The sequence below is a fragment of the Bombina bombina genome, chromosome 1, assembly GCF_027579735.1.
Source record: "Bombina bombina isolate aBomBom1 chromosome 1, aBomBom1.pri, whole genome shotgun sequence".
NCBI lineage: Eukaryota > Metazoa > Chordata > Amphibia > Anura > Bombinatoridae > Bombina > Bombina bombina.
Genome location: NC_069499.1, coordinates 1,135,499,289 through 1,135,512,711, shown reverse-complemented (window position 1 = coordinate 1,135,512,711; position 13,423 = coordinate 1,135,499,289).

Sequence of the window (13,423 nt, the reverse complement as noted above, 5' to 3'; positions counted from 1 at the left end):
TTTCCATAATATGGCAATAGCCAGTTTTGTGACCATAAAGAGATAAATAGCAAGTGCTTCCTTCACCTGTGTTAGGTTTGAGAAATGTATGTGAAGTAAGGCCACCTCTGGCTGAAAATGTAAAATGATATGGAGTAGATTGAGGGTACAAAAAAGCCATCTCCAAAGGGGACGTATCTTGGGACAAGACCACCATATATGAAGTGAGCTCCCTATCTGTTCGCAGCGTCGCCAACATCTAGCAGAATGGGTGAAGTCTGATCACCTGTGCCAGGGGTTCGATTGCTAATACAAAAAGCAGGGGTGAGAGCAGGCAGCCCTGCCTAGTGCTGTTAGTAATTTGAAAAATGTCTGATTTGAAGCCTACTTCCTTTACCCTAGCCATGGGGGTTGTATAAATAGCCTGTACCGCACGTATGAAGGTGTCTGGGAGGCCGAAGGCTTCCATCGTGAGCCAGAGATATTCCCATCTCACTCTGTCAAAGGCCTTTTCGGCGTCAAGAGACAGAGCGAGAAATGGGACCTCCTTCTTTGCCATAAATGAGAGGATATTAAGTATTCATCTAGTAGCGTCAGGGCCTTCTCTCTGTGGTACAAATCCTACCTGGTCTGGATGGATCAATGAGGTAATAACTCTTGCGAGTATTTTAGTATATAATTTGATGTCTAGATTAAGTAGCAATATGAGCCGGTAACTACTACATTTATCAGGGGGCTTCCCTGGTTTAAGCATTGTGGTAATGGTTGCTTCTAAGTATTCACTGATAATAGTACCTTTCCGCATAATTTCGCCAAACAGTCTGCACAGTATCAGGGCTACCAGGGGTTGGAAGGATTTATAGAAACGGGCCGTATATCCATAAGGACCTGGGTATTTCCCTAGCTTTAAATTCTGGATCACTTTTAAGACTTCTTCTATTGTGATAGGACTAGTCAGGGTGGAGAAAGTCTCTGGTGAGAGAAGAGGTAGGTGGAGAGAGCCCTAGAATGATCTAATGTCCACCGGGTTAGGTGATGGGTTATCAAGATTCTCCTTTATGTTATAAAGAGAGTGATAGTAGTCCTTAAAAGTAGCACCTATATCTTTAGGAGAATATACTAATTTGTCTGCTGTGTTCCTGATTGATAGAATTTTGGCTTGCACTGTACGATGTCTGAGTTTGGTAGCTAGAAAAGTGGAGGCTTTGTTACTGTGATGATAAAAGATCCTCTTGAATTTCTCTAAAGTGTCATGGATTCTTTGGAGCTCTAAATCCTGGATTTGTTTAGTAATATCCACAATTTCTTGGGCTATCAAGTTAGAGTATGATGTATTTAACGTGTGTCTGAGCATTCGGAGTTGTATGACAAGAGTCGCAAAAGGAGCCCCTTGTTTGTTACATTTGTCTGTGTCAAGTGCAATGAAGTGTCCCCTGAGGAAGGCCTTAAGGGTAGCCCATAATGTCTCTATCGGAGTCTGAGGATCATCATTGATAGTTAGAAATTCTACTGCATCTCCAGCTTAATAAGAGGATCTGTGACAAGATAATCTTTGAGCCTCCATAAGGGAGGGAAGGGATTTGTGATGTTTGGTCCTATTGATAGTGTGACAGCGTCATGATCTGACCAAGATACTGGTAAGATTTTTATGTAGGACGTATCTAATAGTCTGGTACTAGTGAAGAAGTAGTCTATGCGGGTGAATGATTTGTGCGGGGGAGAGTAGAAGGTGTATTCCCTATCTTGTGGGTGGAGCACCCTCCAGGGGTCATATAGGTCATATTGGCTGATTAGTTGTTGGAATGCCTTGGAGAGGGGATGAGTTGCTCTCTCTAGGGTGGATATCTTAGGTCCCATCCTGTCCAGGTCTGCGTCCCATAACAGATTAAAGTCCCCTCTCAGAATAAGCTCCCCCTGCTTCACATTCGACACTGATTTTAGGAGCTTCTTAAGGAATATGACTTGTTTGATGTTAGGCGTATAAGTATTTTACTACAGTGACGCGGTGAGTATTTATTTTACATATATGAATGATGTAGCGAGCTTGGGGGTCCATCTCCGAGTAAATGGACTCATATTTAACACTATTGCTAAAGTATATAGCTAACCCCCTAGATTTTGACTGAAAGGAGGCTTCCAGAACTATCGGGTATCCCCTAGACGTGAGCTTGGTACCTCTATCTGACATCCAATGAGTCTCCTGAATGAACGCTATATCTATCTTAAATTTTCTCAAAAAGTTCATCAAGAGACTGCGTTTCGTGGGAGAGTTGAGCCCCTGGACATTTATGGTAACGAAACAAAGCCCTTCCATTTCCGTTCTGTAAGAAGGAGGAGTGATAGAGAAGAGAAGGGTAAGAGAAGAAGAAAAAAAAAAAGGGGGGGGATGGGAACAGGATGAGGGCTAGGGCGTTGGTCGAATGCCTGATGGACTGATTTCTCTTAGACCAGACTATGAGGAATATCTAAATAGGTATCTACGCTAATGTATGATTCAGTAAGGCGTCTAGTAATGGGGGATAATATATGGTGATTCAGCAGACTAAAGCCGCTTGGAAGTGTGAAGGGAAAGAGTACTATTATTATTATTATGAGGTGAGATAACTGGAGTGCGATAAATTAAATTAGGGGAGGCGGAGGGTAGATAATGTAACCTCTGTAACTTACAGACGGTTAATAATGGGTGGAATAGTAATAGCGAGTGGAGTGGGGTAAGGATTAATAAGGTCCTTGAGGTGGTGTTTACTATGTTTCAGGGAGATATAGAGGAAGAAATACGTAGGAGGAGCCCATCGGGAGAGGAGCCCCCCTGACATGTAACCTATTGGGGTAGTGGTAAGGAAGGAGATGTAGTGTGTCCTATAACTCCATATTGGAGTTATAGGACACACTACAGAGATCCTGTAAGAAACTATCCAACATGTCTACTCAGATAAGGTTATCTACCTTCATCGTTTGAGCATATAATTAACACTGTGACAATACATATTTAGGTTAAATACAGTGATAGAAGGGTGCGATTTCAGTCTGTCGCTAGGGGACACTAGAAATTGTAAATATTTATTGAAATATCGCTGTGGGTATGTTCTGATTAAGAGGGGTCAGAGGGGAAGGGAAAATTCTATGACGAATATAGTAGGTCAATATAATATATACCATGTATTTGGTCTTGGGCAGAATCTATTGAGGGTGGAGGTAAAGTTAGCTCAGTTCTGGTGGTTGAGCATAGGAATTGTCCTCTATCAACTTACCGAGTACAACAGTATCTTCAGAGCACAAAAAATAACATAACTAAAGTCTAACATGACCAACATATGTAAATAAACATTGTAACAATATTCCTTCAACTACATTCTTGTCTACGATCTCCCACATTCAGATAAGTAACATTTAGATTTTATGGCATACAGGAACCCATGATAATCTATGATGTGAAAGAAGAGAAACTATGATATACTATGAATACTAAGACCATATCTGACGAAGTCATCTGATTGTTGTTCTGTGGATGAAACTCTGATTACAAGGGGTGAGTGATGTAATAGATGCTCTTGATACTTCTTAAGAAGCCAGTATTGTAAAGAGCAAGAATTTGCTCTCTGTTATATCATTCTTATGGAGGGCTTGGAGTAGGGAAACTATAATAGATGCCCAAATGTGGTGTGTGCTATACTCTGTGTCTAGCTTAACAAGCGTGCTTAATAATAAGTATAATGTAGGTGTCTAGTTGAGTGGGCCCATATGTAAGGACTCCCATAGTGACAAGAATAACTAACTTGGTTTCCTGTAAGTAAGAGTTACTAACACATATTAAACAAGTAAATCAGTAATAAAGAACAAAACAGTGTTGCATAATATAGAATGTATCTTTACAGTTCAAACCTTTCCGACGAAAACAGTTATAGGAGGATTAATGAGCTGCAACTATGATAATGAGTAAGTTGAGTACCCAGTTGTAGACTCATATTGTCCATAAGGAATGTGGTCCATCATTCGCTGTGAGCTGTTAGGAAGTCCCTCCAGGGGGGGAAGACAGGTCGTATGAGACTGAAAGGGTAAGATTTGTACCCGTATGTAAGCTCATACCATCCCCCTGGATAGGTTGGTCAAACAATCTTGAGATGAGGAGAGCCGTGTTACGTTAAGGTGGACTCTTGGGATCCTGTGTTTCTTTTCTTTTAGCTTGTGAAGTAGGTCTTCTGGGGAGAGGCTGCCACTCAGGTGCATCAGAGTTTAGAGTCCCTGGTTGTTCCGGGGGTTGAAGGTTTTGATCAGTTGTTTGGGTGAAGTCAAGTGCTTGCAGTATCTTCATTCCCTGATCAGGTGTGGAGATAACATAGGAGCGATCTCCATGTTGAAAAAAAATCTTCACAGGGAATCCCCATCTGTACTTTATATTGTGGCGACGGAGGTGCTGCGTAAGCTGTTGAAATGTTCTACGTTTAGCCAGTGTGTGTGGGGAGAGATCTGGAAATATTTGTATAGAATCATATGACTCTTTCAGGTTCTTGTTTAGGAAGGATGCTCTCAGTACTTTTTCCTTAAATGTGAAATAGTGTAATCTAATGATAACGTCTCTTGGTGTGTCTGAAGATGAATTTCATGTGCATACAGCTCTGTGGGCTCTGTTTATGATAGACTCTTGCTCTGTGATAGAGTCAAGTAGGTCTTTGAAAAGTCCAGACAAATAGCTGTGTAAGTCAGTCGAACTGACATCTTCGGGGACCCCTCTGATACGTAAATTGTTACGCCGGGACATGTCTTCCAAATCTGCAAGCTTACCCTCTAGACCTGAAATCTGCTCTGCCAAATTTTGAGAGTAAGCAAGGAGGTTGGTATGGTCTAGGTTGAGGTCTTCGTGCTTACGTTCAAGTGTTTCAGTGCACTCTCCAAGTGGTTCTTGTTTAGGAAGGATGCTCTCAGTACTTTTTCCTTAAATGTGAAATAGTGTAATCTAATGATAACGTCTATTGGTGTGTCTGAAGATGAATTTCGTGGGCATACAGCTCTGTGGGCTCTGTCTATGATAGACTCTTGCTCTGTGATAGAGTCAAGCTGGTCTTTGAAAAGTCCAGACAAATAGCTGTGTCAGCCGAACTGACATCTTCGGGGACCCCTCTGATACGTAAATTGTTACGCCGGGACCTGTCTTCCAAATCTGCAAGCTTACCCTCTAGACCTGAAATCTGCTCTGCCAAATTTTGAGAGTAAGCAAGGAGGTTGGTATGGTCTAGGTTGATGTCTTCGTGCTTACGTTCAAGTGTTTCAGTGTGCTCTCCAAGTGAGGCTATATCTCTCTTCAGCTCACCCACCGATTGCCTGAGATCTTGTTTGAGCAATGTGTAGTGGGTATCCATCATGCCTGCTAGGGCTTTGATGGAATCGAGTATGGCAGATTGAGAGAGCTCAAGGTGGTCTTTAGTTGGTATAGTGAGCTTCACCATATGAGGAGGCAGCATCTCTGGAATCCTCTTCCGATCCTTCAGGGTCAGAGAGAAGTTTACTATGAAAATGATCATTAAGAGTCCTTTTAGTATGATCCTGGTGCTTCTGCTTTTTCCTCATATTATGAGCCATCAGGGTTGATAATAATAAAATCCCAGAGACAGAAAAACACAATGTAGAGAGACTGTAGTTGTATCTTAGGTAAGGGTTCTTGCTTAATTATAAAATGGTCAGGGGGGGGGGTGTACCGCCTGGCTCCCCTACTGTTGGATGTTTAGCACTGCATGGTAAATGTTGTTACCTCAGGCGTGCGAATCACCGTCGGGTGGTAAAAAGAACGTAATTAGTGTAGGGATCCCCAGATATGAGCAGCATGGTCTCCCCAAAATAAGGGCAATTCAAGGAATGTCTTCTAATGTTCAGCCACCCTCCTGGGGAATTGCTCCCTATAGGTGAAGTGGGTAAAGGGGGTATGACCCACAGGTACAAGGGTCCTGCAGGAAAGGGAGGAGGGGGCTGATCTGTAATACTAGTAGGCCATTCCTAAATGAAACTTAGCTCAATAACACTCTCTTTCTTGTAAGTAGAAGTGTATATTATAGTTTCAGGGTTTATGTAGTTAGCTCTCCTTGTGAGGTATGGGCCTATGAAAAAATAGTAGAAATGCTCTATTGAGAGCTAGGGCTTACTCCAGGATAGCTACAAAAAGAGGAAATGACTATAAAATGAAGTTAAATCACCTGAGTTTTTATGAGATATTGTGCAGTCTCTTAATAAAGTTCCCAGACTGGTTAGCTTATTACATATATAGGAGTATGTACGTGTAACATCCAGATAGACTCCTTTTTTTTTTTATCCTGTTTATAGCCACGTGGGTTGCGTTGTGTGTTTGAGTGCGTAATTATTGAGGAATGTGTGCTTCAGGATCAGGCTTCTAACAGTGATGTGGGAATATGTAAGTATGTAAATCACTTAAGGCTCCGGTAAGCACTTACATGTGTTCCAGTCCCTATACCTGATGGCTACTTCAATCTCCTCCTGTAGGCCTCTATAAGTGTTGCGGTAAGGTAGTAAGGGCTCTAGGATGTGGTCCAGTGACTCCGGTAATGAAGCACCGGGATATGAGGGCTGGCGTGTCTCTGACCTGAGGTAATGTAGCGAGAGGTGTGGATGGTCCGGTGCTGAGTTTTGGACATTTTAAATGATACACCTTGCCCCTGTTGATACCCCATTTATAAACTTTTCATTAGACTGTCCATTTAATGGTTAAAATCTACATTAGAACAAACTGGTCATCATCAATACTCAACTAATAAGGCTGCATATTTTAAATCTACCTTTTACTGTGTATCTTTTTCTTCCATGAAGCTGTATAAAAACCACTGCTAAAGCACACTTGAAAAGACTGGGATACTATTGTATTTTATAGTTTGTCATTTGTTTTATCTATTTATTTTTGTTGGTTTAAATAGACATCGGGGTTAATTTATTAAGCAGCGGATGCTGCATCAATGCCCTATTGTTTCAGGTCAGCCTGAAACGGAAGTTAAGAAGCAGCGGTCGTACCTTTTAGGTGGCGGACTGAAATCATCCCGATTCGATCTGAGTGGCCACCAGATTGGCTGCCAGTGAGCAGGGGGCAGCATTGCACACCAGAAATGCTTGTGTAATGTTAAATTGCCAACAGCTTATGCTGTCGGCATTTAGCGAGGTCGAGCAGACATGATTCGCTACAGAGAATCATGTCCGCTCAACCATTAATAAATCTACCCCTTTATTTCATTTACTAGTTTCATATTGAAGACATTGCTGTTGTCTTGCTATAGTAAAACATATAAGCCAAATCTAAATATTTTTTTAAAACAAACTAGCATCTTGTTTGCTGCAATAGTTTTTCAACAGCCAAACTCCACCTACCATTTGCCTTAATTTGAGGAGTCAGTCTGGGCTTAAAGGGAAATTAAACCCAAAAATGTTCTTTCATGATTCTGAAAGTGGACACAATTTTTAAAAAGTTTCCAATTTACTTCTATTATCAATTTTTTTTATTATTCTCATGTTATTCTTTGTTGAAGAGATACCTAGGTAGGTTGTGTGCACATGCCTGAAACACTACACAACAGGAAATAGTGCTGCATCTAGTGCCCCTGCTAATGTATAACATTGTTGCAAAACTGCTGCTATATAGTGCTGCAGACACGTGCACATTCTTGAGCTTACATTTCTTCGTTTCCACAAAGGATAACAAGAAAACAAAGAAAATTTTATAATAGAAGTAAATTAGAAAGTTATTTAAAATGTTATGTTCTATCTTAATCATGAAAGAAATTTTTTTTTCTCCCTTTAAGTCTACAGACAACAAGGATAGCCACAGTCATAATGTTACTGTATAACGTGCATTGTTTTGCAGTTGTTATCTGTCAATGCCAATTGGGAAAAGGTATGTATTAGGGTTAACCCTCAGAAGCCTGCAGTGTGGGTTTTCAGTTCTGAGAATTAGAAAATCCACAATATTCAGTTTTCAAATATACAAAGGGGGGCAAAATAAATAATAAAAGTATAACATTGTTTATAAAAAATATCATGGTATTTACTGTCCTTTTAAAAATGTTGTACAAAACAAAGTAATAAAGTGGGAGAGAGCATCTCTTCATTTTGTTTTGTATTTTTTGTTTTTGTGGCTCCATGTGCTATTTGGGAGAGATGTGGCAGAATAGACTTGATCAGCCATTGAGATGTATCAACTGATTAATGCACTGACTTATAAACCTGGTCAAATTTCAGTGATGCAAGTTCAGCATGGATGTCTGAGCATTTCATTCTTTCAAGTCAAGCCCTGAGTATATGATCACATTTCGCCTTTGGCCACAGCAGAAACAGCTGACAGGCTGTAGCATAAAATGTCTTGTAAAGCCACACTGTCAAGTTAGGCTGTAGAGTACCACATGTAGAGTACCACATCAGAAGTCTAACATTCTATATAATTACATAAGTATTTTGGTAATAATTGTTAGTGCAATCTGCTTATACCATTCTAACAAGTTGAAAATCCAACTTTAAGAGCCATCTCCACATGTATGGCAAAATATTTAAAATTGTCATAGCTGAAGCAATATAAAGAAAATTGTATACATATCAAGTGCATATTGGTGCTATCCAGGTAATTGTAGCACATTAGAATCCAAATATGCACATATATGAAAGCTAAACTAGAAAAAAAATAAAACACAAATCTGTTGCCTTATATTCTTATATAGCAAAAACAAAAAACAAAAACAAAAAATACTTTCAACAAACTATTCCAGTTGGTGAGTAGGAGGACTTTGCAAAGAAAGTGCTAATTCATAACATATTGTCATTCATCAGATACTTTATTGTTTACTGCTGTTAAAAAGATTGTGGTAGTGGAAATATATATATAATATGGAGTTTATAAAGCAGAGTTTAAGATCACTGGCACAGTGCATACCTCTACCTGTTCAAAAGGCTCTGACAATACAAATAAATATATAATATGGAAGTGATGGTTCAGAATTTAAGATTACTTGCACATTGCATCACCCTACCTGCGCAGAGGGTCATGCCATACTCCCAGATTTCTTCCCCAGTGTGTACCAGGGGCTCATACATACACTGCATGGAGGAGGTGGCTGGGCCTAATGCAAAAGCAAACTTTACAGGAAATTTACTTCACACCACTGTGCACAGCATGCTGGGAAATATAGAAAAGAACTGCAGTGGCACAATAATTTGAATGAAATTCTGTGAGAATCCCAGTATGCTGTGGTTCTTCCTCTTAAATGGAGCTAGACATTAAGGAGGATTCAAAGAAAAATATGCACATTCAAATGTTTGTTTTTTCCCTGCAGTTTGTACTCCAGGTGTGGGTGCCCATGGGCACTGCCTGCTTTGGGTAAGTTGGAGAGCATGGGCATTTGAAAAGTGTTATAGCCATAGGGAGAGGTAAGTGGGGTAAAAAAGGAAGGCTAGAGATTAAGGATGGCAACACCATTGACATTATAAATATGTTCATAGTAGCCATGGAAATAATTTGTGCGAGATAGCACTGTCTGGTATTTATAGATGTAACCCTCTAGTTGTCAGTTAATTCCTAAGCCTAACATGTTCTGCCACCGGCAATATTGTTATCAATGAAACATTATCATGAAGGTGCAGTTGTGCGTGTAACAATGTTCCGTTAGCAAAATTGTTGGTGCAGCATTTCCATCCTTATAATGGTACAAATGTGAAACTAGCAATTACAATATGATGACCTGATGATGTCCTGGCTGCTTTTCATTACATTGGATAATTGGTATGAGATACCAGATGCTTACAGTTGTCACTCTTTTCTTAGATTCCATTGTCAATGCTCTTGAATCTCTGGCCTTGTAGCTTACTCCTCATTATCATTGCTATCACCTGGTATGTTCATTTCCTTGACAAAGCCTGGAGAGCTGAGGCAGGGATTATGGGTTTCACTCTAACATGCAACATCTAACACAACTTATCAAGTCAGCTCCAACAATGCTAGTATGCTACCATTGTCAATGTTGTATATAAATCACATTTTATAACAACAATCAGATACAATCAAAAATGTGTCTATATCACAGAAAGAGGTAGAAATGTGAGCAATGCATACACCAACTGAAACCTTACAATATGTGCTGTATAACGTTCACAACTCTTTTGTAAGATACTGGACATTTTAGACCTTCAAGCTTGGACCCTCCTCTTCAAATTAACAGATTTCTCATTTAGTACATAACTTAATTGCAGACCCTCTTCGATAAGGGATTACTTTTTTGACTGCATCAGAGTATAATGATTACACTAACAAAACAAATGTGCAATAAAAGTGCAAACACAATAACTAATGTTTAGGACAGATGGCACATCATTGATTTCAAACATACTATTTTGCTCACTCATGGACCAGAAGTTATGTGCCATATAATAACAAGATGTATGTTGTATCAACATTAAAAACCACTTGTGTACTCCCCCTACATCTAACCTCACTAATAAAGTGACCACAACCTCCTAAGGGCAAAATAACACTAACAGAGACGGGAATCCCCCCTGGCCCAGAGACATGAAACAGCCTTGATAACTTTTGTGGAACTTTTGTTGACACACCTCTCACTTTCTCGTATTATAATGGCATAGCTTCCAAGTATAGTTAATGATCAACGAAGGTCGCATTGGCAATAGTACCTGGAGACACCAGGGGGTGCAGGCCTATGTACTCTCGAAGGACTGTGAAGAGCTAAGATAAAACTATTCATATGTGGTATGAGCGACACAGTAGAGCACCAAGTTTGTTAGTAGTTTAGGTTGTTTAATTTTTTTATGGATGATGATTTAACTAGGCAAGAATTCTGACTATGTTAAGTATCTGATTGTATGCCTGGAACAAATTGTGAAATGGAAAAATAACATATAAAAAAAACAAAAAACACTTGTGTACTTATGTTCTAAGCTTACATACTGCTTTAGTCCTCAGATAATAATAATAAGCAAGAAAGACCATTTCTATACCTCATATATTTGTATGTCTGAAATACTGACAGACATAATTATATGAGACTAAACAGTATGATAGTAAAACTGACTCTAAGGCCCAGATATTCAAAGCATCGACAATTAGACTGACGAGAAACTGCCTTTCTGACCTCATCAACATCGTAGTCTGTTGTTATATTGAAAAAAAAGGGGGGCGGACCTACGAAGTGCCGATGAGTGTCGATTTGTTTTCCATAAGAAATAATAGGGATCGCTGCTTCGGCAAAGTCTGCTGACATTGCCACTTGTCGGCACTTTCAGCGGGCAGGGGGGAAAACATTTGAACTGTTCTACACTGAGCAGTGTAGGAATACTTTGAATAATACATGTGTGACCTAATTGTAACAACACCTACACTCCTGCCTCACACTGTAAAGTCTTGCCACTGAAAAGGTGGCAAAACAAACATAGCTGACACCCTACTCAAAACCTGTTCTTCATAGTTTAGAATATATTGCATTGCTGGCGATGTATCCCAATCAAAGTCTTCTTTCTTCTTCCATTCAATGCTTTTTTTTCTTCTTAGCTTCTGGCAGATGTGCTCTTCATACAATCACCGTGGCACACTGAAGCTTGAATGCAAGTTTCCACCTTATATAGGGGTGCCCTTGCATTTATATTGGCTGTTTTATAAATTAATAGCCCAATCAACCAATAGAAAAAGCTTTAATTCTATTTTTAAGGCAATTAACTCAGAAATTAGCAGTGATACAACACTCTTCAACCCATGGGGGGGGGGGGGGGGTTTGTTGAGGGCCTATATGCTTGTATACCACCTTAGGCAAAAAAAAAAAAAGGGAGTGAAAACCTGCACCAAAATAAAACTGTTACACACACTCTAAACTAGACACTAAAGATCTCTCAAATCCTTAAAGGGACATTATACACTCATTTTTTCTTTGCATAAATGTTTTGTAGATGATCTATTTATATAGCCCATAAAGTTTTTTTTTAAAATAAATGTATAGTTTTGCTTATTTTTAAATAACATTGCTCTGATTTTCAGACTCCTAACCAAGCCCCAAAGTTTTATGAGAATACTGTCGGCTACCTTCTCCAGCTTGCTCCTGTTTGCGTAAAGGGTCTTTTCATATGCAAAAGAAGGGGGAGGGGGGGAGTGTCTTATTTGCCACTTGCAGTGGGCTTTCCAGCTACCTTTTCAACAGAGCCAAAATGACAGCTTCTAAGTAAGTTTTTAAACAGTTTTATACTGGATTTTTATATCAGTATCTGTGCATCTTATTCTTTATAGTAGTGTCTATTACATGCAGTTATATGAAAATGAGTGTATACTGTCCCTTTAACATATGAAGTAACTGTAAGTGGACTTCCAAGTCCACTATCCAAGTTACAAATATCAGTATCCAATCAAGATTAAAGGATAGGTTTAAAAGCACGGAGAGTGCTCTGGTAGACTTAGGTTTAGGGGTTAATACATTTAGTATAGTGGCGGCGACGTTGGGGGCGGCAGATTAGGGGTTAATAAATGTAGGTAGGTGTCAGCGATGTTAGGGACAGCAGATTAGGGGTTCATAAATATAATGTAGGTGGCAGCGGTGTCCGGAGCGGCAGATTAGGGGTTAAAATTTAAATTTTAGTGTTTGCGATGCTGGAGGGCCTCGGTTTAGGGGGTTAATAGGTAGTTTATGGGTGTTAGTGTACTTTTTAGCACTTTAGTTATAAGTTTTATGTTACGGCATTGTACCATAAAACTCTTAACTACTGACTTTTAAATGCGTTAGGACTCTTGACAGGGTAGGGTGTACAGTTCACTTTTTGGCCTCCCAGGAAAGACTCGTAATACCGGAGCTATGGAAGTCCCATAGAAAAAAAGACTTTACGAAGTTTACGTAAGTCGTTTTGCGGTAAGGCCAAAGAAGTGTGCGGTGACCCTAAACCTTCAAGACTCGTAATAGCAGCGGGCATAAAGAAGCAGCGTTAGGACCTCTTAACACTGCTTTTTTACCTTAGCGCACAACTCGTAATCTAGCCGATAGTCTTTTGAACTTGAAATTTTTCCTATTCAATTGTATTTGTGTTTTTGTGTTTTTATTATGTACTGCACAATTTAAGGTCGACCTTATATCTGTTTTATTTATATCATTTATACTGCATTAAATTCATGTTTTATATAGTTTGTTAACTATATATATTATGTGGTATTTATTCTTTTGCTAATATATCCAGCACCCCTGATATATATTAATAGCTATAATTCACCTGAGATTTATATTTTTTGGCATTTGCGGTTAATTTTCTGTGTTTGCCAAAATATTTGTGATATAATCAGCTTATTATAGCATTTATCTATCCAATACATTTACATTTTAGCTTTTTTAGCGCTCCCTAGTTCTTTATTTTGTACCTACCACCTTAGGCATCAATGTTCCAAATCGCAGGTACAATGGCCTTATCAGTCTCTTCACAAGGC